At 29.0% G+C, this 27499-nt stretch overlaps 1 protein-coding gene across 2 annotated transcripts in view; it reads right to left on the bottom strand.

Annotated features, from left to right (window-relative positions):
* The window catches only part of LOC111419960 (putative mediator of RNA polymerase II transcription subunit 26), a 76303-nt gene that overhangs the window by 16529 nt on the left and 32275 nt on the right, over positions 1–27499 (bottom strand). For both annotated transcript variants that reach the window (XM_023052845.2, XM_023052846.2), the window contains one exon: positions 3579–3665. The gene's annotated coding sequence lies outside the window, so the exon portion shown is untranslated. The remainder of the gene's footprint in view (positions 1–3578; positions 3666–27499) is intronic.

Raw genomic sequence — 27499 nt, 5'->3', positions numbered from 1 at the left:
ATCATAATTGTTGGGTTAGATTGGAAAAATATTGAGAAAAAAAATGTTGAAACAAAACCTACATTTTCGTATAACCTAAAAGTGTCAAAAAAGATGCTAATTTAAAAATTCCTGGAAGCCGTATTTATTGAAATTAAGGAATGAGACTTGTTCTAAATTAAAGCTCAAAGCTTTCTCTTTAAAATAATGTATCATAATTGTTGGGTTGGATTGGAAAAATATTGAGAAAAAAAATGTTGAAACAAAACCTACATTTTCGTATAACCTAAAAGTGTCAAAAAATATGCTAATTAAAAAATTCCTGGAAGCCGTATTTATTGAAATTAAGGAATGAGACTTGTTCTAAATTAAAGCTCAAAGCTTTCTCTTTAAAATGGTGTATCATAATTGTTGGGTTGGATTGGAAAAATATTGAGAAAAAAAATGTTGAAACAAAACTTACATTTTCATATAATCTAAAAGTGTTAAAAAAGATGCTAATTTAAAAATTCCTGGAAGCCGTATTTATTGAAATTAAGGAATGAGACTTGTTCTAAATTAAAGCTCAAAGCTTTCTCTTTAAAATGATGTATCATAATTGTTGGGTTGGATTGGAAAAATATTGAGAAAAAAAATGTTGAAACAAAACCTACATTTTCGTATAACCTAAAAGTGTCAAAAAAGATGCTAATTTAAAAATTCCTGGAAGCCGTATTTATTGAAATTAAGGAATGAGACTTGTTCTAAATTAAAGCTCAAAGCTTTCTCCTTAAAATGGTGTATCATAATTGTTGGGTTAGATTGGAAAAATTATGAGAAAAAAAATGTTGAAACAAAACCTACATTTTCGTATAACTTAAAAGTGTTAAAAAAGATGCTAATTTAAAAATTCCTGGAAACCGTATGTATTAAAATTAAGGAATGAGGGAATGAGTGATTGCAAGATTCTCCATATGCTAAGCTGATTGAAGTGCCGATAAAATTAAACACTCGGTGAATGTAAAGCATATAAATTACGAAAGGTTGTTATACCGTTATGAGTGGATGGTACAACCCAAAAAAATGATTCTTTGACTTCTCAATGAGACAAATTTAAGCGAAAAAACTCTTTTGAGAAACAAGGTTTGATTACAGTTAAAGAACTAGCAAATCGGGAGAACTGTTAATGGGTTAAATACATTGCCAGATTTGAAAATGATGTGGGATTTTAAGATCAACCTCGAAAATGATGTAAATAATGAGATCGTAAACAGTCAGAGAAGGATCCCTAGTTTCCTCACTCTAACATATTTCTGAAAGAAAAAAGACTTCCAAAACATAAGATAAACCTTATGTAAAGCCTCTAAAGATTATACGGCTTGAGGGAAGTCCTTGAATTTATTTCGTATATTGTAAAACGTTTTAATAAAACGTTGTAAAAATGTTGAAATGAAACTTACATTTTCGTATAACCTAAAAATGTCAAAAAGATGCTAATTTAAAAATTCCTGGAAGCCGTATTTATTGAAATTAAGGAATGAGACTTGTTCTAAATTAAAGCTCAAAGCTTTCTCTTTAAAATGATGTATCATAATTGTTGGGTTGGATTGGAAAAATATTGAAAAAGAAAATGTTGAAATAAAACTTACATTTTCGTATAACCTAAAAGTGTCAAAAAAAATGCTAATTTAAAAATTCCTGGAAGCCGTATTTATTAAAATTAAGGAATGAGACTTGTTCTAAATTAAAGCTCAAAGCTTTCTCTTTACAATGATGTATAATAATTGTTGGGTTAGATTGGAAAAATATTGAGAAAAAAATGTTGAAGCAAAACTTACATTTTCGTATAACCTAAAAGTGTCAAAAAAGATGTTAATTTAAAAATTCCTGAAAGCCGTATTTATTAAAATTAAGGAATGAGACTTTTTCTAAATTAAAGCTTAAAACTTTCTATTTAAAATGATGTATCATAAGTATTGGGTTAGATTTAAAAAATATTGAGAAAAAAAATGTTGAAACAAAACTTACATTTTCGTATAACCTAAAAGTGTCAAAAAAGATGCTAATTTAAAAATTCTTGGAAGCCGTATTTATTGAAATTAAGGAATGAAACTTGTTCTAAATTAAAGCTCAAAGCTTTCTCTTTAAAATGATGTATAATAATTGTTGGGTTGGATTGGAAAAATATTGAGAAAAAAATGTTGAAACAAAACTTACATTTTCGTATAACCTAAAAGTGTCAAAAAATATGCTAATTTAAAAATTCCTGGAAGCCGTATTTATTGAAATTAAGGAATGAGACTTGTTCTAAATTAAAGCTCAAAGCTTTCTCTTTAAAATGATGTATCATAATTGTTGGGTTGGATTTGAAAAATATTGAGAAAAAAAATGTTGAAATAAAACTTACATTTTCGTATAACCTAAAAGTATCAAAAAAGATGTTAATTTAAAAATTCCTGGAAGCCGTATTTATTGAAATTAAGGAATGAGACTTGTTCTAAATTAAAGCTCAAAGCTTTCTCTTTAAAATGATGTATAATAATTGTTGGGTTGGATTGGAAAAATGTTGAAATAAAACTTATATTTTCGTATAACGTAAAAGTGTCAAAAAAGATGCTAATTTAAAAATTCCTGGAAGCCGTATTTATTGAAATTAAGGAATGAGACTTGTTCTAAATTAAAGCTCAAAGCTTTCTTTTTAAAATGATGTATAATAATTGTTGGGTTGGATTTGAAAAATATTAAGAAAAAAAATGTTGAAACAAAACTTACACTTTCGTATAACCTAAGTGTCAAAAAAGATGCTAATTTAAAAATTCCTGGAAGCCGTATTTATTGAAATTAAGGAATGAGACTTGTTCTAAATTAAAGCTCAAAGCTTTCTCTTTAAAATGATGTATAATAATTGTTGGGTTGGATTGGAAAAATATGATATAACTTAAATGGCTAACACGAAAGTATAAGTTCTTTCTTTGATAACTTTTGAATAAATCAAGATATTTTAAAGATTTATACCTTAACAGATAGTTCAATTATAGTAGATTTGAACGCTATATGATATGATGCAATATCACTGTTTTAATTGCTGTGGCCAGGTCATCAATATCAACGTAAAATGATTCAAAATAATGCATAAATATCCCCAGCTTTAACTTCTTTGTGAATCGATGTATTTTAGTGTGTTATATTATAAAATAAATATTAATCAATAAAGAAGGTTTCATATCATAAAAGATATATTCGTTGATAAGGTACTAATTTGTCAAGTCAAGGAGTCAATTTTTCTTTGATATCTTTTTAATAAGTCAAGGTATTTTAATGATGTACAATATTAAAGTTGTAATATATCAAAAATCGAGATGAAGTGTAAACTGGTTCTAAATATACACGCATAAAATATAACACGTCAGAGAAGCTGTAGATAATACTGTCATTTTGGATAAGAAAAATAGAAACATATCAACGAAAAGTTTCGTCGATAAATTAACGTTCTGGCATGGTTTCAAACTAAAATGTTAATTTCGTTGGCATCCGAAAACAATAGGATCCATTTTCAACGGTAAGAATAAGAATAAGATGGGAAAAACAAATAGGGTTTTAATAAAATTTGTTCGACTAACCTTTCGCTATGTTTTCGAAAATTTATTCACACGTGCCGGAGTGCCAGCCAAAAACGGCCGGCAAATTCCTGTAGTACATCGTCGTTCCTGCAACAAGAAGAAAACAAATTAGAACTAAAATGCAACCGGGTTACTTTCAGTTTCGAAATGGGATGTTTCTAAAACTCCGGGTGGAAGAGAAAAGTTTGCGTCAATTTCAAGTTTGTTTTCGGGGGAAAACTTTACGTAAACTCATCGACATCAATCTTAATTTAATTTAATATTTTTGTTAATAATAAAGAATTGATTATAATCTGATTGGAATTGAATTCCACCGCATCGACCCCCTTTTGAAATGCATCCACAAACATTGGATCGATACTGTAGTAGTACTATGTGGGGTGAATTCTCTAAACCTGTTCGACCCTTCTGAAACTGTGAAGGGAAGGGACCCTTTCACTGGCACATTGGGGTGGCTAAGCTCCGGAGGGTGGAACTGACTAACACGTGCATTAATCAGGAACGTTCATCAATTACGCACTTGTTCCCGGTGTGAGGGAATTGTATATTGTGCCTTTTGACGGTTCTTTTAATACGATCAAATTGAAATTAGAAAAAGAAAGTTGGCGAAAAACTAAACCCAAAGTGTTGTAACATCGCGGTGAAAACGAAACTTTTACTCCTCCGGTCAGAAACAAAGAAAGAAACGGTTTTGAACGAGCCAAGTCGTTTCCAAAGTAAACCTCCGTCCGGGAGAGTCGATGACCTCGCAACTCGAGGAAAAAAAAATAATAAACGACCGTCACAAGAGAACACGATCGGAAACAAAAGGGACCAAATTATTTATCGCTAAATAATCTTTTAAGAAAAGTTTTGAATCAAAACCCAAGGCTACAAGAACCTTGAAATGAAAAATTTTTGTTGGACTCGCATATCGTTTGCATGCAATTACGAAGGATTATATCACGACCCGCAATAGAAAGTGTAATTCAACAATTCAACACAAATTGTTATAGCAAAAATGATCGTAATGCAAATTGAACAATTACACCGTCACATTACAATCCGTATTTATCGAGTGTGATGCAGGACTATAAATAGCAAAAATGCCTTAATCACTCCGCGATAAGTAATCGTGTTTATTTTGTATTCATTTCACTTAAATTGTTTATTTATAGAGAGGATTTTTTTTATTACGAGACCCCTAGTATTATATGCTCAACAAATTTCTTTCCGTTAATTTATGTGTTTTTATTGCAAAAAATTTCGGGATTGGGATTCCCCCAATTGGAATCTTGGTACATATCTATTAATCAATTCAATGAGATTATAAATTAACCCATATTATGAATTAATAACAAAATTAGATTAATTATAACACCACTAATCTAATCACATAAATTTCGAATTTATTAAAATTGAAATATCTCAAGAACGGTTAATATTACAACTTTACACTAAGAACACCTTTTTTACGTAAAATACTTCAGGGAATTCAAAAATGTATTTGAAATTCAAATTAACACAATAACTTAGAAGATATGAGGTAAATAACAGAGATATCATCAATTTAACGATTTTTTATGTTTATAAAAACAAATTCTTTCATATCTCGAGATCGGTTAATATTACAACGTTTCAGTAAGAGTACCTTTTTTGCACAAAACACTTCAGAGAATTCAAAAATGTATTCGCAATGCAAATTAACAAATTACTTTAGAAGTTACACACTAACAATCAAGATATTCTCATTTCTATAATTTCTTATGCTTTTTACCACAAACTCTTTTATATCTCGAGAACGGTTAATGTTACAACTTTTCAATAAGAGTACCTTTTTTGCACAAAACACTTCAGAGAATTGAAAAATGTATTCGCAATGCAAATTAACAAATTACTTTAGAAGTTACAAGCTGATAATCAAGATATTCTCATTTCTATGATTTCTAATGCTTTTTACCACAAACTCTTTTATATCTCGAGAACGGTTAATGTTACAACTTTTCAATAAGAGTACCTTTTTTGCACAAAACACTTCAGAGAATTCAAAAATGTATTCGCAATGCAAATTAACAAATTACTTTAGAAGTTACAAACTAACAATCAAGATATTCTCATTTCTATGGTTTCTAATGCTTTTTACCACAAACTCTTTTATATCTCGAAAACGGTTAATATTACAACTTTTCAATAAGAGTACCTTTTTTGCACAAAACACTTCAGAGAATTCAAAAATGTATTCGCAATGCAAATTAACAAATTACTTTAGAAGTTACAAACTAACAATCAAGATATTCTCATTTCTATGATTTCTTATGCTTTTTATCACAAACTCTTTTATATCTCGAGAACGGTTAATATTACAACGTTTCAGTAAGAGTACCTTTTTTGCACAAAACACTTCAGAGAATTCAAAAATGTATTCGCAATGCAAATTAACAAATTACTTTAGAAGTTACAAACTAACAATCAAGATATTCTCATTTCTATGATTTCTTATGCTTTTTATCACAAACTCTTTTATATCTCGAAAACGGTTAATATTACAACGTTTCAGTAAGAGTACCTTTTTTGCACAAAACACTTCAAAGAATTCAAAAATGTATTCGCAATGCAAATTAACAAATTACTTTAGAAGTTACAAACTAACAATCAAGATATTCTCATTTCTATGATTTCTTATGCTTTTTATCACAAACTCTTTTATATCTCGAGAACGGTTAATATTACAACGTTTCAGTAAGAGTACCTTTTTTGCACAAAACACTTCAGAGAATTCAAAAATGTATTCGCAATGCAAATTAACAAATTACTTTAGAAGTTACAAACTAACAATCAAGATATTCTCATTTCTATGATTTCTTATGCTTTTTACTACAAACTCTTTTATATCTCGAGAACGGTTAATGTTACAACTTTTCAATAAGAGTACCTTTTTTGCACAAAACACTTCAGAGAATTCAAAAATGTATTCGCAATGCAAATTAACAAATTACTTTAGAAGTTACAAGCTGATAATCAAGATATTCTCATTTCTATGATTTCTAATGCTTTTTACCACAAACTCTTTTATATCTCGAGAACGGTTGATGTTACAACTTTTCAATAAGAGTACCTTTTTTGCACAAAACACTTCAAAGAATTCAAAAATGTATTCGCAATGCAAATTAACAAATTACTTTAGAAGTTACAAGCTGATAATCAAGATATTCTCATTTCTATGATTTCTAATGCTTTTTACCACAAACTCTTTTATATCTCGAGAACGGTTGATGTTACAACTTTTCAATAAGAGTACCTTTTTTGCACAAAACACTTCAGAGAATTCAAAAATGTATTCGCAATGCAAATTAACTAATTACTTTAGAAGTTACAAACTAACAATCAAGATATTCTCATTTCTATGATTTCTTATGCTTTTTACCACAAACTCTTTTATATCTCGAGAACGATTAATATTACAACTTTTCAATAAGAGTACCTTTTTTGCACAAAACACTTCAGAGAATTCAAAAATGTATTCGCAATGCAAATTAACAAATTACTTTAGAAGTTACAAGCTGACAATCAAGATATTCTCATTTCTATGATTTCTAATGCTTTTTACCACAAACTCTTTTATATCTCGAGAACGGTTAATGTTACAACTTTTCAATAAGAGTACCTTTTTTGCGTAAAATACTTCAGGATATTTAAAAATGAATTCGTAATGTAAATTTACAAAACAGTTTAGAAGTTACAAGGTTAAATAGTTTAGAAGTTACATGATTGATTTCTATTTTTACAATTTCTATGTCACAGAGTCTTAGCAAAATTAATAAGATAGCGTCTCAAAATTATTGAAACCTATGTCGCGCAACTTTTGAATCACCTTGTACACAAACTCGCAGGAAATTTTATCTGTAAAAGAGTATTCCTCCGAGTTTAAGCTTCTTAGAGAAAATCGGATAGCCAGGTGAAAAGCCCAAATCTATTAGCTATGCAATGGTAGCCAATAAAGCGTGCAAAATTCTACATATTTTGAGGTTGAAAAGATGCGTCTTACAATTAAACTACTTCTAGACTGCTACGACCACGCAAATTTTTATAGAACGGTTTTTAAGTGTGTCGATTAACGCTTAATTAATATTGTGCTAATCGTCGATTAGAACTCAATTAAGATTTTAGAATAATTTTACAATTATTACTAATATTTTAGAAGCTTTAATTTCTTTAACAAATTAAAGATAATTCAAAAATAGTTAATAAGATATCTTGGATCGGTTAAGGTTGAATTAACACCGGGTTAATCGTCGACTAGAACTCGATTAAGACTAATCTCATTTTAGACGTTAATAATTGACTAACTACCGATTAACATATTATGTTCAGAAAATAATCAACATCATTTTCGATCACATAAAGGTTCGATTAATTTTAAATTAATCGCCGATTAGAACTCGATTAAGATTTAACCCATAATTAACTTAATATAATGAACATTTTGGATTTTTGAGGTTAATATTTGAGTAACTCTCGATTAACATATGTTTAGAACATAATCAACATCACTTTCGATCGATTAATATCGTATTAATCGCCGATTAGAACTCGATTAAGATTAAACCCATCATGAACTTAATATAATGAACATTTTGGATTTTTGAGGTTAACATTTGAGTAACTCTCGATTAACATATGTTTAGAACATAATCAACATCACTTTCGATCAATTAAAGGTTCGATTAATATCAAATTAATCGCCGATTAGAACTCAGTTAACATTTAACCCATAATTAACTTAATATAATAAACATTTTGGATTTTTGAGGTTAACATTTGAGTAATTCTCGATTAACATATGTTTAAAACATAATCAACATCACTTTCGATCAATTAATATCGTATTAATCGCCGATTAGAACTCGATTAAGATTAAACCCATCATAAACTTAATATAATGAACAAAAATTTTTTGAGGATAATATTGGATTAAGTATCGATTAACATATGTTCAGAGAATAATCAACATGATTTTCGATCAATTAAAGGTTCGATTAATATCAAATTAATCGCCGATTAGAACTCAGTTAACATTTAACCCATAATTAACTTAATATAATAAACATTTTGGATTTTTGAGGTTAACATTTGAGTAATTCTCGATTAACATATGTTTAAAACATAATCAACATCACTTTCGATCAATTAATATCGTATTAATCGCCGATTAGAACTCGATTAAGATTAAACCCATCATAAACTTAATATAATGAACATATTGGGTTTTTGAGGATAATATTGGATTAAGTATCGATTAACATATGTTCAGAGAATAATCAACATGATTTTCGATCAATTAAAGGTTCGATTAATATCAAATGAATCGCCGATTAGAACTGAGTTAAGATTTAACCCATAATTAATTTAATATAATGAACATTTTGGGTTTTTGAGGATAATATTGGATTAAGTATCGATTAACATATGTTCAGAGAATAATCAACATGATTTTCGATCAATTAAAGGTTCGATTAATATCAAATGAATCGCCGATTAGAACTGAGTTAAGATTTAACCCATAATTAATTTAATATAATGAACATTTTGGGTTTTTGAGGATAATATTGGATTAAGTATCGATTAACATATGTTCAGAGAATAATCAACATGATTTTCGATCAATTAAAGGTTCGATTAATATCAAATGAATCGCCGATTAGAACTGAGTTAAGATTTAACCCATAATTAATTTAATATAATGAACATTTTGGGTTTTTGAGGATAATATTGGATTAAGTATCGATTAACATATGTTCAGAGAATAATCAACATGATTTTCGATCAATTAAAGGTTCGATTAATATCAAATTAATCGCCGATTAGAACTGAGTTAAGATTTAACCCATAATTAATTTAATATAATGAACATTTTGGGTTTTTGAGGATAATATTGGATTAAGTATCGATTAACATATGTTCAGAGAATAATCAACATGATTTTCGATCAATTAAAGGTTCGATTAATATCAAATTAATCGCCGATTAGAACTGAGTTAAGATTTAACCCATAATTAATTTAATATAATGAACATTTTGGGTTTTTGAGGATAATATTGGATTAAGTATCGATTAACATATGTTCAGAGAATAATCAACATGATTTTCGATCAATTAAAGGTTCGATTAATATCAAATGAATCGCCGATTAGAACTGAGTTAAGATTTAACCCATAATTAATTTAATATAATGAACATTTTGGGTTTTTGAGGATAATATTGGATTAAGTATCGATTAACATATGTTCAGAGAATAATCAACATGATTTTCGATCAATTAAAGGTTCGATTAATATCAAATTAATCGCCGATTAGAACTGAGTTAAGATTTAACCCATAATTAATTTAATATAATGAACATTTTGGGTTTTTGAGGATAATATTGGATTAAGTATCGATTAACATATGTTCAGAGAATAATCAACATGATTTTCGATCAATTAAAGGTTCGATTAATATCAAATGAATCGCCGATTAGAACTGAGTTAAGATTTAACCCATAATTAATTTAATATAATGAACATTTTGGGTTTTTGAGGATAATATTGGATTAAGTATCGATTAACATATGTTCAGAGAATAATCAACATGATTTTCGATCAATTAAAGGTTCGATTAATATCAAATGAATCGCCGATTAGAACTGAGTTAAGATTTAACCCATAATTAATTTAATATAATGAACATTTTGGGTTTTTGAGGATAATATTGGATTAAGTATCGATTAACATATGTTCAGAGAATAATCAACATGATTTTCGATCAATTAAAGGTTCGATTAATATCAAATGAATCGCCGATTAGAAATGAGTTAAGATTTAACCCATAATTAATTTAATATAATGAACATTTTGGGTTTTTGAGGATAATATTGGATTAAGTATCGATTAACATATGTTCAGAGAATAATCAACATGATTTTCGATCAATTAAAGGTTCGATTAATATCAAATGAATCGCCGATTAGAAATGAGTTAAGATTTAACCCATAATTAATTTAATATAATGAACATTTTGGGTTTTTGAGGATAATATTGGATTAAGTATCGATTAACATATGTTCAGAGAATAATCAACATGATTTTCGATCAATTAAAGGTTCGATTAATATCAAATGAATCGCCGATTAGAACTGAGTTAAGATTTAACCCATAATTAATTTAATATAATGAACATTTTGGGTTTTTGAGGATAATATTGGATTAAGTATCGATTAACATATGTTCAGAGAATAATCAACATGATTTTCGATCAATTAAAGGTTCGATTAATATCAAATGAATCGCCGATTAGAAATGAGTTAAGATTTAACCCATAATTAATTTAATATAATGAACATTTTGGGTTTTTGAGGATAATATTGGATTAAGTATCGATTAACATATGTTCAGAGAATAATCAACATGATTTTCGATCAATTAAAGGTTCGATTAATATCAAATGAATCGCCGATTAGAACTGAGTTAAGATTTAACCCATAATTAATTTAATATAATGAACATTTTGGGTTTTTGAGGATAATATTGGATTAAGTATCGATTAACATATGTTCAGAGAATAATCAACATGATTTTCGATCAATTAAAGGTTCGATTAATATCAAATGAATCGCCGATTAGAACTGAGTTAAGATTTAACCCATAATTAATTTAATATAATGAACATTTTGGGTTTTTGAGGATAATATTGGATTAAGTATCGATTAACATATGTTCAGAGAATAATCAACATGATTTTCGATCAATTAAAGGTTCGATTAATATCAAATGAATCGCCGATTAGAACTGAGTTAAGATTTAACCCATAATTAATTTAATATAATGAACATTTTGGGTTTTTGAGGATAATATTGGATTAAGTATCGATTAACATATGTTCAGAGAATAATCAACATGATTTTCGATCAATTAAAGGTTCGATTAATATCAAATGAATCGCCGATTAGAACTGAGTTAAGATTTAACCCATAATTAATTTAATATAATGAACATTTTGGGTTTTTGAGGATAATATTGGATTAAGTATCGATTAACATATGTTCAGAGAATAATCAACATGATTTTCGATCAATTAAAGGTTCGATTAATATCAAATGAATCGCCGATTAGAACTGAGTTAAGATTTAACCCATAATTAATTTAATATAATGAACATTTTGGGTTTTTGAGGATAATATTGGATTAAGTATCGATTAACATATGTTCAGAGAATAATCAACATGATTTTCGATCAATTAAAGGTTCGATTAATATCAAATTAATCGCCGATTAGAACTGAGTTAAGATTTAACCCATAATTAATTTAATATAATGAACATTTTGGGTTTTTGAGGATAATATTGGATTAAGTATCGATTAACATATGTTCAGAGAATAATCAACATGATTTTCGATCAATTAAAGGTTCGATTAATATCAAATTAATCGCCGATTAGAACTGAGTTAAGATTTAACCCATAATTAATTTAATATAATGAACATTTTGGGTTTTTGAGGATAATATTGGATTAAGTATCGATTAACATATGTTCAGAGAATAATCAACATGATTTTCGATCAATTAAAGGTTCGATTAATATCAAATGAATCGCCGATTAGAACTGAGTTAAGATTTAACCCATAATTAATTTAATATAATGAACATTTTGGGTTTTTGAGGATAATATTGGATTAAGTATCGATTAACATATGTTCAGAGAATAATCAACATGATTTTCGATCAATTAAAGGTTCGATTAATATCAAATTAATCGCCGATTAGAACTGAGTTAAGATTTAACCCATAATTAATTTAATATAATGAACATTTTGGGTTTTTGAGGATAATATTGGATTAAGTATCGATTAACATATGTTCAGAGAATAATCAACATGATTTTCGATCAATTAAAGGTTCGATTAATATCAAATTAATCGCCGATTAGAACTGAGTTAAGATTTAACCCATAATTAATTTAATATAATGAACATTTTGGGTTTTTGAGGATAATATTGGATTAAGTATCGATTAACATATGTTCAGAGAATAATCAACATGATTTTCGATCAATTAAAGGTTCGATTAATATCAAATGAATCGCCGATTAGAACTGAGTTAAGATTTAACCCATAATTAATTTAATATAATGAACATTTTGGGTTTTTGAGGATAATATTGGATTAAGTATCGATTAACATATGTTCAGAGAATAATCAACATGATTTTCGATCAATTAAAGGTTCGATTAATATCAAATGAATCGCCGATTAGAAATGAGTTAAGATTTAACCCATAATTAATTTAATATAATGAACATTTTGGGTTTTTGAGGATAATATTGGATTAAGTATCGATTAACATATGTTCAGAGAATAATCAACATGATTTTCGATCAATTAAAGGTTCGATTAATATCAAATTAATCGCCGATTAGAACTGAGTTAAGATTTAACCCATAATTAATTTAATATAATGAACATTTTGGGTTTTTGAGGATAATATTGGATTAAGTATCGATTAACATATGTTCAGAGAATAATCAACATGATTTTCGATCAATTAAAGGTTCGATTAATATCAAATGAATCGCCGATTAGAACTGAGTTAAGATTTAACCCATAATTAATTTAATATAATGAACATTTTGGGTTTTTGAGGATAATATTGGATTAAGTATCGATTAACATATGTTCAGAGAATAATCAACATGATTTTCGATCAATTAAAGGTTCGATTAATATCAAATTAATCGCCGATTAGAACTGAGTTAAGATTTAACCCATAATTAATTTAATATAATGAACATTTTGGGTTTTTGAGGATAATATTGGATTAAGTATCGATTAACATATGTTCAGAGAATAATCAACATGATTTTCGATCAATTAAAGGTTCGATTAATATCAAATTAATCGCCGATTAGAACTGAGTTAAGATTTAACCCATAATTAATTTAATATAATGAACATTTTGGGTTTTTGAGGATAATATTGGATTAAGTATCGATTAACATATGTTCAGAGAATAATCAACATGATTTTCGATCAATTAAAGGTTCGATTAATATCAAATTAATCGCCGATTAGAACTGAGTTAAGATTTAACCCATAATTAATTTAATATAATGAACATTTTGGGTTTTTGAGGATAATATTGGATTAAGTATCGATTAACATATGTTCAGAGAATAATCAACATGATTTTCGATCAATTAAAGGTTCGATTAATATCAAATGAATCGCCGATTAGAACTGAGTTAAGATTTAACCCATAATTAATTTAATATAATGAACATTTTGGGTTTTTGAGGATAATATTGGATTAAGTATCGATTAACATATGTTCAGAGAATAATCAACATGATTTTCGATCAATTAAAGGTTCGATTAATATCAAATTAATCGCCGATTAGAACTGAGTTAAGATTTAACCCATAATTAATTTAATATAATGAACATTTTGGGTTTTTGAGGATAATATTGGATTAAGTATCGATTAACATATGTTCAGAGAATAATCAACATGATTTTCGATCAATTAAAGGTTCGATTAATATCAAATTAATCGCCGATTAGAACTGAGTTAAGATTTAACCCATAATTAATTTAATATAATGAACATTTTGGGTTTTTGAGGATAATATTGGATTAAGTATCGATTAACATATGTTCAGAGAATAATCAACATGATTTTCGATCAATTAAAGGTTCGATTAATATCAAATGAATCGCCGATTAGAACTGAGTTAAGATTTAACCCATAATTAATTTAATATAATGAACATTTTGGGTTTTTGAGGATAATATTGGATTAAGTATCGATTAACATATGTTCAGAGAATAATCAACATGATTTTCGATCAATTAAAGGTTCGATTAATATCAAATGAATCGCCGATTAGAAATGAGTTAAGATTTAACCCATAATTAATTTAATATAATGAACATTTTGGGTTTTTGAGGATAATATTGGATTAAGTATCGATTAACATATGTTCAGAGAATAATCAACATGATTTTCGATCAATTAAAGGTTCGATTAATATCAAATTAATCGCCGATTAGAACTGAGTTAAGATTTAACCCATAATTAATTTAATATAATGAACATTTTGGGTTTTTGAGGATAATATTGGATTAAGTATCGATTAACATATGTTCAGAGAATAATCAACATGATTTTCGATCAATTAAAGGTTCGATTAATATCAAATGAATCGCCGATTAGAACTGAGTTAAGATTTAACCCATAATTAATTTAATATAATGAACATTTTGGGTTTTTGAGGATAATATTGGATTAAGTATCGATTAACATATGTTCAGAGAATAATCAACATGATTTTCGATCAATTAAAGGTTCGATTAATATCAAATTAATCGCCGATTAGAACTGAGTTAAGATTTAACCCATAATTAATTTAATATAATGAACATTTTGGGTTTTTGAGGATAATATTGGATTAAGTATCGATTAACATATGTTCAGAGAATAATCAACATGATTTTCGATCAATTAAAGGTTCGATTAATATCAAATTAATCGCCGATTAGAACTGAGTTAAGATTTAACCCATAATTAATTTAATATAATGAACATTTTGGGTTTTTGAGGATAATATTGGATTAAGTATCGATTAACATATGTTCAGAGAATAATCAACATGATTTTCGATCAATTAAAGGTTCGATTAATATCAAATTAATCGCCGATTAGAACTGAGTTAAGATTTAACCCATAATTAATTTAATATAATGAACATTTTGGGTTTTTGAGGATAATATTGGATTAAGTATCGATTAACATATGTTCAGAGAATAATCAACATGATTTTCGATCAATTAAAGGTTTGATTAATATCAAATTAATCGCCGATTAGAACTCAGTTAAGATTTAACCCATAATTAACTTAATATAATGATTTTTAAGATAAACATTCGAGTAACTCTCGATTAACATATGTTTAGAACATCACTTTCGATCAATTAATATCGTATTAGAACTCAATTAAGATGAAACCCATCCTTAATTTAATGCAATGAACATTACGACTTTAAACGATTAGAGTAAATTAAGTGTTGATTAGCATTCGATTTACGTTTTGTAATTAATAATTATTAAAAACTGTATTGATTTAGTAATTTAAGGTTAAAACGATTTGTAATGGTAGAGAGAAAACGATCGTCTTTCTCTTATAGGATTTGAAAAGCGGGGTGGAACTTTCACCTCAACCGGCGACGCGCATTCCTACTGAGAACGCCGTTCCTACGAGTCTCGTCTCGTATCTAGGTCGCGATCTCAAGCTAATTATAAGAGAGAACGATGGAACGAAACCACGCGGAATTCACAACATCAACGTTTACTCGTCCTCATCGTTCCGATACGACACGACGGCCAAAAGTCGAACCAAACCGTTTTCTCTCCTTCCACTTTAACTTAACCAGACTTATTTATAGGAAAATTGAAACTTAACTGGGTCAGTCCCGCTATAACGAACGCGAGAAAGTCACAATAAAAATCGGTTGAAATAAAAGAATTTTGTATTCTAATCAAGGTCGTTTAAAAAAGTTTAATTTAGTCATTTTTTTAATTTTTTTTTAAGTTGAAACGTAAAAAAATCATGTTTTAAACCACACGGTACTCGGCATACTTTACGAGGTCACTGCCACCAGTAACTGTTCTTCGTCGTCGGAGTTCTCGTTGTTGCGGAGGGGGTTATAATAACGAGAGAAAATCGGGCGAGCAGTAAGCAAGAAGTCGTATCCTTTCGGAACGACAAGTGGAACGTAGCATCAATTCAACGACGTCGCCGACGGACGCAGAGGATCGCGTGTGACCCCCGACCCCGCATCTCCAAGAATAGACGCCGTGGCGTCGTCTATTTGCATCTCCGAACTGTAAATAAACGGGAACAGCTTTCGTTTCGGAATCGCGAGCGATTTCGTCGCCGTTCCTGCTATTTTGGGAATTCCACGAAACGAGATTTCAAATCCTATACATGCAAATCATCTTAGTAACACATTTTTTCGCGAAAAATGTACGATTTTGACATGAAAGAGAGTTTCGTAATACGAGTTAAAGTCACGATGTATATTAAAAAGAGATTATTTCCACTGCGATTTATTTCGAATGGCTCATTATCCCTCGAATTAGTTACTGTTAGTTAAAGGATAATACATGTTTTCATTAGGGTTAAAAGGACACCCAGGAAATGGTAATCACAAATTGTAAAAACAATTTTCTTTGAGTACGAACCCATTAAGGAAATTAAAGAAAAAAATGTTGGGACAAAAATGTTTTAGGTTAAGTGCAGGAAAGATATTCGCAAGGAATCAGTATTTGAACTATATTTTTTTGAATTTGTACAATGCTGTTTTAGTTTGGCTGATTTCACTTTGAAGCAATTAAGTCAAAATCAGCAAAAACATCAAATTTGGCAATTTAAAGAATTAATCATATCTCAAAAGTTAAAAGAGATGCAGAAAAACTTTATGCAGAAAAGCAGCTACCGGGGGATGCAAGGGATGCACTGCACCCAGGCGCCTTTTTATTGTATTTAGTATTGTAATTGTTGTATTGTTATTGTATTTAGTTGTTGTATTTAGACCGGTCGGCAGTATCTAGTCTTCAGAAAGCAGTATTTAGTCTCCACAAAGCAATTTTGTCTTTAGAAAGCAGTATTTAGTGTTCCAGACGCTATATTTAGACCTGTCGGCAGTATCTAGTCTTCAGAAAGCAGTATTTAGTCTTCTAGAAGCAGTATCTAGTCTTCTGCCAAAGTTATGAATGTTTTCTCCAAAATATTTTATCTTTCTTTTGCAATATTTAGACCTGTAAGCAATAGCTAGTCTTCAGAAAGCAGTATTTAGTCTCCACAAAGCAATTTTTGTCTTTAGAAAGCAGTATTTAGTGTTCCAGACGCTGTATTTAGACCTGTCGGCAGTATCTAGTCTACAGAGAGCAGTATTTAGTCTTCTAGAAGCAGTATCTAGTTTTCTGCCAAAGTTATGAATGTTTTCTCCAAAATATTTTATCTTTCTTTTGCAGTATTTAGACCTGTAAACAATATCTAGTCAAAAAGGAGTATTTAGTCCCCACAAAGCAATTTTTGTCTTTAGAAAGCAGTATTTAGTGTTCCAGACGCTGTATTTAGACCTGTCGGCAGTATCTAGTCTTCAGAGAGCAGTATTTAGTCTTCTAGAAGCAGTATCTAGTCTTCTGCCAAAGTTATGAATGTTTTCTCCAAAATATTTTATCTTTCTTTTGCAATATTTATACCTGTAAGCAATAGCTAGTCTTCAAAAAGCAGTATTTAGTCTCCACAAAGCAATTTTTGTCTTTAAAAAGCAGTATTTAGTGTTTCAGACGCTGTATTTAGACCTGTCGGCAGTATCTAGTCTTCAGAGAGCAGTATTTAGTCTTCTAGAAGCAGTATCTAGTCTTCTGCCAACGTTATGTATGTTTTCTCCAACAATATCTTATCTTTCTTTTGCTGTATTTAGACCTGTAAGCGGTAGCTAGTCTTCAGAAAGCAGTATTTAGTCTCCACAAAGCAATTTTAGTCTTTAGAAAGCAGTATTTAGTGTTCCAGACGCTGTATTTAGACCTGTCGGCAATATCTAGTCTTCAAAGAGCAGTATTTAGTCTTCTAGAAGCAGTATCTAGTTTTCTGCCAAAGTTATGAATGTTTTCTCCAAAATATTTTATCTTTCTTTTGCAATATTTAGACCTGTAAGCAATAGCTAGTCTTCAAAAAGCAGTATTTAGTTTCCATAAAGCAATTTTAGTCTTTAGAAAGCAGTATTTAGTGTTCCAGACGCTGTATTTAGACCTGTCGGCAGTATCTAGTCTATAGAGAGCAGTATTTAGTCTTCTAGAAGCAGTATCTAGTCTTCTGCCAAAGTTATGAATGTTTTCTCCAAAATATTTTATCTTTCTTTTGCAATATTTAGACCTGTAAGCAATAGCTAATCTTCAAAAAACAGTATTTAGTTTCCACAAAGCAATTTTTGTCTTTAGAAAGCAGTGTTTAGTGTTCCAGACGCTGTATTTAGACCTGTCGGCAGTATCTAGTCTACAGAGAGCAGTATTTAGTCTTCTAGAAGCAGTATCTAATCTTCTGCCAAAGTTATGAATGTTTTCTCCAAAATATTTTATCATTCTTTTGCAGTATTTAGACTTGTAAGCAGTAGCTAGTCTTCAGAAAGCAGTATTTAGTCTCCACAAAGCAATTTTTGTCTTTAGAAAGCAGTATTTAGTGTTCCAGACGCTGTATTTAGACCTGTCGGCAGTATCTAGTCTTCAGAGAGCAGTATTTAGTCTTCTAGAAGCAGTATCTAGTCTTCTGCCAAAGTTATGAATGTTTTCTCCAAAATATTTTATCTTTCTTTTGCAGTATTTAGACCTGTTAGCAGTATCTAGTCTTGAGAAAGCAGTATTTAGTCTCCACAAAGAAATTTTAGTCTTTAGAAGGCAGTATTTAGTGTTCCAGACGCTGTATTTAGACCTGTCGGAAGTATCTAGTCTTCCGAAAGCAGTATTTAGTTTTTAGAAGCAGTATCTAGTCTTCTGCCAACGTTATGTATCTTTTGTTCTTGATACTGACAGCTACTTCTTTCTGGGTGGCTATCATCATCTTTTTGGGAGCCTCTTATTATCTATACGGATCTTGTACCACCCGGTACCTCATTTCTGCAGCTGTTACTTTGCTTTTGTGTTTATCCTGCATTGGCAAAGTTTTCGTATTGGAGATTTCCTGTCCTGTGCAATAACAAGACAACCCCATTGGTTTCTTGTTCATATTCTTCGCATTCTTTTATTGAACACATAAGTATTGCCATGAAAAATCATGTTTGGTTTATAATCAATTTTTTGTTTTCTCTGAACAGCAATTTCAGACTTCATGTGGACTTTGAACAATGTAATTCCTGTTTTTTGCTGAAGTCTAGTTTATAACTATTGCAATTTCAGACTTTTTCTTGCAAATTAACCTTCTGACCAGAGTATTCCCGACTATTCCTTAAGTTTGGGTTTTCACCAGTATAATTCTTAAATTTTTCCTGAAGTATGGATTATGATTATTCCAGTCTTTTTTAAGTTTATTTATATTTCTTTGATTATATATTTTTTTTTAATTAAAATGAACATTTAATTTTTCCCCCATATTCGTAATGAATCAGAAAATCATAATTAATAAGTTGTTCAAGTTTGGCTGATTTCATTTTGAAAGGATAAAGTCAAAATCTGCAAAACATCAAATTTGGAAATTTTGCTTTAAAGGAGTCAGTCATATTTCAAAAGTTAAAGGAGATGGAGAAAAACTTTATGCAGGAAAGATATTCGTAATGAATCAGAAAATCATAATTTATAAGCTGTTTCAGTTTGGTTGATTTCATTTTGTAGGAATTAAGTCAAAATCAGCAAAAACATCAAATTTGGTAATGTTGTTTTAAAAGAATCAATCATATTTCAAAAGTTAAAAGAGATGGAGGAAAATTTTATGCAGGAAATTCCTTCGTAATTAATCAGAAAATCATAATTTATAAGCTGTTTCAGTTTGGCTGATTTCATTTTGAAGGAATTAAGTCAAAATCAGCAAAAACATCAAATTTGGTAATGTTGTTTTAAAAGAATCAATCATATTTCAAAAGTTAAGAGATGAAGAAAAACTTTATGCAGGAAATTTCTTCGTAATTAATAAGAAAATCATAATTTATAAGCTGTTTCAGTTTGGCCGATTCCATTTTGAAGGAGTTAAGTCAAAATCAGCAAAAACATCAAATTTGGTAATTTTGTTTTAAAGCAGTCAATCATATTTCAAAAGCTAAAAGATATGGAGAAAAATTTTATGCAGGAAATTCGTTCATAATTAATCAGAAAATCATAATTTATAAGCTGTTTCAATTTGGCTGATTTCATTTTGAAGGAATTAAGTCAAAATCAGCAAAAATATCAAATTTGGTAATGTTGTTTTAAAAGAATCAATCATATTTCACAAGTTAAAGGAGATGGAGAAAAACTTTATGCAGGAAAGATATTCGTAATGAATCAGAAAATCATAATTTATAAGCTGTTTCAGTTTGGCTGATTTCATTTTGAAGGAATAAAGTCAAAATCTGCAAAACATCAAATTTGGCAATTTTGTTTTAAAGAATCAATCATATCTCAAAAGGTAAAAGATATGGGGGAAAACTTTATGGAGGAAAGATATTCGTAATGAATCAGAAAATCATAATTTATGAGCTGTTTCAGTTTGGCTGATTTCATTTTGAAGGAATTAAGTCAAAATCAGCAAAAACATCAAATTTGGTAATGTTGTTTTAAAAGAATCAATCATATTTCAAAACATAAAAGAGATGGAGGAAAATTTTATGCAGGAAATTCCTTCGTAATTAATCAGAAAATTATAATTTATAAGCTGTTTCAGTTTGGCTGATTTCATTTTGAAGGAATTAAGTCAAAATCAGCAAAAACATCAAATTTGGTAATGTTGTTTTAAAAGAGTCAATCATATTTCAAAAGTTAAAAGAGATGGAGAAAAACTTTATGCAGGAAAGATATTCGTAATGAATCAGAAAATCATAATTTATAAGCTGTTTCAGTTCGGCTGATTTCATTTTGAAGGAATAAAGTCAAAATCTGCAAAATATCAAATTTGGCAATTTTGTTTTAAAGAATCAATTATATCTCAAAAATTAAAAGTGATGGAGGAAAACTTTATGCAGGAAATCTCTTCGTAATGAATCAAAAAATCATAATTTATAAGCTGTTTCAGTTTGGCTGATTTCATTTTGAAGGAATTAAGTCAAAATCAACAAAAATATCAAATTTGGTAATGTTGTTTTAAAAGAGTCAATCATATTTCAAAAGTTAAAGGAGATGGAGAAAAACTTTATGCAGGAAATTTCTTCGTAATTAATAAGAAAATCATAATTTATAAGCTGTTTCAGTTTGGCCGATTCCATTTTGAAGGAGTTAAGTCAAAATCAGCAAAAACATCAAATTTGGTAATTTTGTTTTAAAGCAGTCAATCATATTTCAAAAGCTAAAAGATATGGAGAAAAATTTTATGCAGGAAATTCGTTCATAATTAATCAGAAAATCATAATTTATAAGCTGTTTCAATTTGGCTGATTTCATTTTGAAGGAATTAAGTCAAAATCAGCAAAAATATCAAATTTGGTAATGTTGTTTTAAAAGAATCAATCATATTTCACAAGTTAAAGGAGATGGAGAAAAACTTTATGCAGGAAAGATATTCGTAATGAATCAGAAAATCATAATTTATAAGCTGTTTCAGTTTGGCTGATTTCATTTTGAAGGAATAAAGTCAAAATCTGCAAAACATCAAATTTGGCAATTTTGTTTTAAAGAATCAATTATATCTCAAAAACTAAAAGAGATGGAGGAAAATTTTATGCAGGAAATTCCTTCGTAATTAATCAGAAAATCATAATTTATAAGCTGTTTCAGTTTGGCTGATTCCATTTTGAAGGAATTAAGTCAAAAACATCAAATTTGGCAATTTTGTTATAAAGAATCAATCATATTTCAAAAATTAAAGGAGATGGAGGAAAATTTTATGCAGGAAATTTCTTCGTAATGAATCAAAAAATCATAGTTTATAAGCTGTTTATGTTTGGCTGATTTCATTTTGAAGGAATTAAATCAAAATCAGCAAAAACATCAAATTTGGCAATTTTCTTTTAAAGAATCAATCATATCAAAGATGGAGGAAAACTGTATGTAGGAAAGTTCTTCGTAATGAATCACAATTCATAAGTTGTTTAAGTTTGATTCTCGCCATTTAGAAGTTATGACTAAGAAAATAAAAAAGATTAATTTTACTATTAACTTTAAAGTCTCGTCGAGTTTGAATGGCGCAACGATTTTAAATCAGATCTCCCTTCGTGATCTGACTACAAATGAAGCTGAGGATTGTTCTTTAGAATTTTTAATAATTTACACAATAACCGATTAACTTAATAGCATCATGTTTTGCAACACTATGTTGCTAGCAAATAAATAGATACTACTTCCACGATATACTGCTGATAAAAAACTGGATAGTAACTTATTGCTTGTAGAAAACTGTAATACTGATAAAAAACTAAATATTACTTGTAGAAGACGATATACTGCTGGCAAAAGACTAGATACTGATGGCAGATTACTACCTATTCGTTATGAACGGTATGTTACTGACAGAATAATAGATACTGCTTCCAAAAGACGATATATTGCTGATAAATTGGGTAATGGGCGTCTTTGTAAGACTTGATAGATACTGGGAGGTAAATAAGCAGTTTTATAACAGAATCCTTGTGGATTCCTCTTTATCTCGAGTTTTTCAGTAAGACGACGAGACAGTAAAAACACATTTTATGTGACACATCATGTTGTTGACATCGGAGTTGAATGGCAAATTATAAATAGCATTAGGAACACACTTCTGAAAAACATCCTAGCCTTTGAGAAATCCCTGGTCAGGTTGATGTGACACTTTAATATGAAACGATGTAAAAAAATTATTAACAAAATCTCTCAGCATTATCAATGTCATTCCTTAACACGGTCGCAAATATGTTCAATATTGACTGTAACATTTCGCAACATCATCCCAAACGTCCCTCTTTATGTATGGTCTCTGACACATTTCAAGTTCCATGCAGCATAATCTAAAATACTCCTCAACATTGTCTCTGTCAATATTCAACATTGCCCCAAAGAGTCTAGTACCTCCTCGGTACTATTCTTTCCAGCTCTCAACATCGTCCCTGAAAAATATCATCATATTATCCCAGAATTGTTTATCCCTGCCACCATGCAATACCATCTCATATATTTCCTCAACATTCTTTCTGCCAACCCTGAATACAGTGTGGTACACTTCATTATAGTCCCTCATTAGCATTCCACTCATCGCATAACATCATTCCTCAATAAAATTTCTGCTCTATTGATAAATGAGGAATGTTTGTGACGATATCGACCAATGTAATTACAAATCAAAAATAGGTTAGAAATAGAGTCTCTAATTTATCTAGCCCTCTCTAGAGTTAGAAATTGCTATATATCTCAACTAACAAAACAGATGCGATCGATAAGATGTGCAGCAAACTTATTCCGTTGCAAGGAGAACAAAGCTTTGGCCAATTGCCATATCTTTTAAAACTTCAAACATGGGTATTAATGGTAAAGACGCAAAAGTAGAAATGTTATGTGCCAATTATATTTAAAATTATTATAGTTAAAGATATAATTTGATAAATATAATTACCCCACTTTATATTTGAGCTTTTTTACTTAAATTGGATGCGAGAATAGTACAAGATCTGAACTAGATAGTACTAGATATAAATCTGAAGTAATTTTTAATCAAAATTTTGTTATTAACTATTATTTCTAACCTTGTTCATAAAACCAAAAAAAAAAAAACAATAATTATAAGCTTGTTATTATTATCGGCCAATGCTTCAGTAAAAATAACCACACACGTTCCCATTCAATATGAATCACACTCTCCTCTTTTCACTCACACGTATACACACGCGTTTCTATACTACAAGAAAAGATGTTTTATTTTTAAAATTTTACACCGTCCTCGAAACGACTACGATGATAATCCGTTTTAACCCGTTTAATTCGATCGAGAGTCGCGCTCGAATGCGTGTCGTCGCTAAATAATTGAATCGTTATTAATGCGAACTTGAGTTTTAAGGCCGCGGTTTAATTGACGGGGACCGAACCGAAACCGGCTCACCTTAACGTAATTGAACTACGCGAAGTTGTTTGTCCGAAGTTAAATTAGCTCGTTTTGGTAAAGTCGTTTCGACTATCGATTGTGTTTTCCTATCCATTATATTACCAATGCAAAGTTGGCCCACAACTCTTTTAATAATTTCATCTAATTTTCACTTTTTTGATATTTTCTCAATATCTATGCATATATGGCTAATTTGACTGATGTCATTTTGAAGCAATGATGTCAAAATCTGCAAAACATCAAATTTGGCAATTTTGCTTTAAAGAATCAAGAGATGGAGGAAAATTTGATGCAGGAAATTTCTTCGTGATTAATCAGAAAATCATAATTTATAAGTTGTTTCAATTTGGCAGATTTCATTTTGAAGGAATTAAGTCAAAATCAGCAAAAACATCAAATTTGGCAATTTTGTTTTAAAAAAGTCAATCATATTTCAAAAGTTAAAGGAGATGGAGAAAAACTTTATGCAGGAAATTCCTTCGTAATTAATCAGAAAATCATAATTTATAAGCTATTCAAGTTTGGCTGATTTCATTTCGAAGGAATTAAGTCAAAATCAGCAAAAACATCAAATTTGGTAATTTTGTTTTAAAAGAGTCAATCATATTTCAAAAGTTAAAGGAGATGAAAAAAAACTTTATGCAGGAAAGATATTCGTAATGAATCAGAAAATCATAATTTATAAGCTGTTTCAGTTTGGCTAATTTCATTTTGTAAGAATAAAGTTAAAATCAGCAAAAATATTAAACGAAATAATTTTGTTATGAAGAATCAATTATATCTCAAAAGCTAAAAGAGATAGAGGAAAACTTTATATAGGAAAGATATTCGTAATGAATCAGAAAATTATAATTTATAAGCTGTTTAACTTTGGCTGATTTCATTTTGAAAGAATTAAGTCAAAATCAGCAAAACCATCAAATTTGGCAATTTTGATTTAAAGGAATTAATCATATCTCAAAAGCTAAAAGAGATGGAGGAAAATTTTATGCAGGATATTTCTTCGTAATTAATCAGAAAATCATAATTTATAAGCTGTTTTAGTTTTGCTGATTTCATTTTGTAGGAATAAAGTTAAAATCAGCTAAAACACCAAACTAAATAATTTTGTTATAAAGAATCAATCATACCTCAAAAGCTAAAAGAGATAGAGAAAAACTTTATGCAGAAAATTTCTTCGTAATCAATCAGAAAATCATAATTTATAAGCTGTTTCAGTTTGGCTGATTTCATTTTGAAGGAATTAAGTCAAAATCAGCAAAAACATTAAATTTGGTAATTTTGTTTTAAAGCAGTCAATCATATTTCAAAAGTTAAAGGAGATGGAGAAAACCTTTATGCAGGAAAGATATTCGTAATGAATCAGAAAATCATAATTTATAAGCTGTTTCAGTTTGGCTGATTCCATTTTGTAGGAATAAAGTTAATATCAGCAAAAACATCAAACTAAATAATTTTGTTATAAAGAATCAATCATATCTCAAAAGCTAAAAGAGATACAGGAAAACTTTATGCAGGAAAGATATTCGTAATGAATCAGAAAATTATAATTTATAAGCTGTTTAAGTTTGGCTGATTCCATTTTGAAGGAATTAAGTCAAAATCAGCAAAAACATCAAATTTGGCAATTTTGTTTTAAAGGAATCAATCATATCTCAAAAGCTAAAAGAGATGGAGGAAAATTTTATGCAGGAAATTTCTTCGTAATTAATCAGAAAATCATAATTTATAAGCTGTTTCAGTTTAGCTGATTCCATTTTGAAGGAATTAAGTTAAAATTAGCAAAAACATCAAATTTGGCAATTTGGTTTAAAGGAATGAATCATATTTCAAAAGTTAAAGGAGATGGAGAAAAACTTTATGCAGGAAAGATATTCGTAATGAATCAGAAAATCATAATTTATAAGCTGTTTCAGTTTGATTGATTTCATTTTGTAGGAATAAAGTTAAAATCAGCAAAAACATCAAACTAAATAATTTTGTTATGAGGAATCAATTATATCTCAAAAGCTAAAAGAGATAGAGGAAAACTTTATATAGGAAAGATATTCGTAATGAATCAGAAAATTATAATTTATAAGCTATTTAAGTTTGGCTGATTCCATTTTGAAGGAATTAAGTCAAAATCAGCAAAAACATCAAATTTGGTAATTTTGTTTTAAAGGAATCAATCATATCTCAAAAGCTAAAAGAGATGGACGAAAATTTTATGCACGAAATTCCTTCGTAATTAATCAGAAAATCATAATTTATACGCTGTTTCAGTTTGGCTGATTTCATTTTGAAGGAATTAAGTCAAATTCAGCAAAAACATCAAATTTGGTAATGCTGTTTTAAAAGAGTCAATCATATTTCAAAAGTTAAAGGAGATGGAGAAAAACTTTATGCAGGAAAGATGTTCGTAATGAATCAGAAAATCATAATTTATAAGCTGTTTCAGTTTGGCTGATTTCATTTTGTAGGAATAAAGTTAAAATAAGCAAAAACATCAAACTAAATAATTTTGTTATAAAGAATTAATCATATCTCAAAAGCTAAAAGAAATATAGGAATACTTTATGCAGGAAAGATATTCGTAATGAATCAGAAAATTATAATTTATAAGCTGTTTAAGTTTGGCTGATTCCATTTTGAAGGAATTAAGTCAAAATCAGCAAAAACATCAAATTTGGCAATTTTGTTTTAAAGGAATCAATCATATCTCAAAAGCTAAAAGAGATAGGGAAAAACTTTATGCAGGAAATTTCTTCGTAATTAATCAGAAAATCATAATTTATAAGCTGTTTCAGTTTGGTTGATTCCATTTTAAAGGAATTAAGTCAAAATCAGCAAAAATATCAAATTTGGTAATTTTGTTTTAAAGCAGTCAATCATATTTCAAAAGTTAAAGGAGATGGAGAAAAACTTTATGCAGGAAAAATATTCGTAATGAATCAGAAAATCATAATTTATAAACTGTTTCAGTTTGGCTGATTTCATTTTGTAGGAATAAAGTTAAAATCAGCAAAACATCAAACTAAATAATTTTGTTATGAAGAATCAATCATATCTCAAAAGCTAAAAGAGATAGAGGAAAATTTTATGCAGGAAAGATATTCGTAATGAATCAGAAAATCATAATTTATAAGCTGTTTCAGTTTGGCGGATTTCATTTTGAAGG

Source organism: Onthophagus taurus, chromosome 10 (assembly GCF_036711975.1).
Source record: "Onthophagus taurus isolate NC chromosome 10, IU_Otau_3.0, whole genome shotgun sequence".
Lineage (NCBI taxonomy): Eukaryota > Metazoa > Arthropoda > Insecta > Coleoptera > Scarabaeidae > Onthophagus > Onthophagus taurus.
Note: the sequence above shows the minus strand (reverse complement) of the source record. Positions and strands in the feature narration are given on the sequence as shown.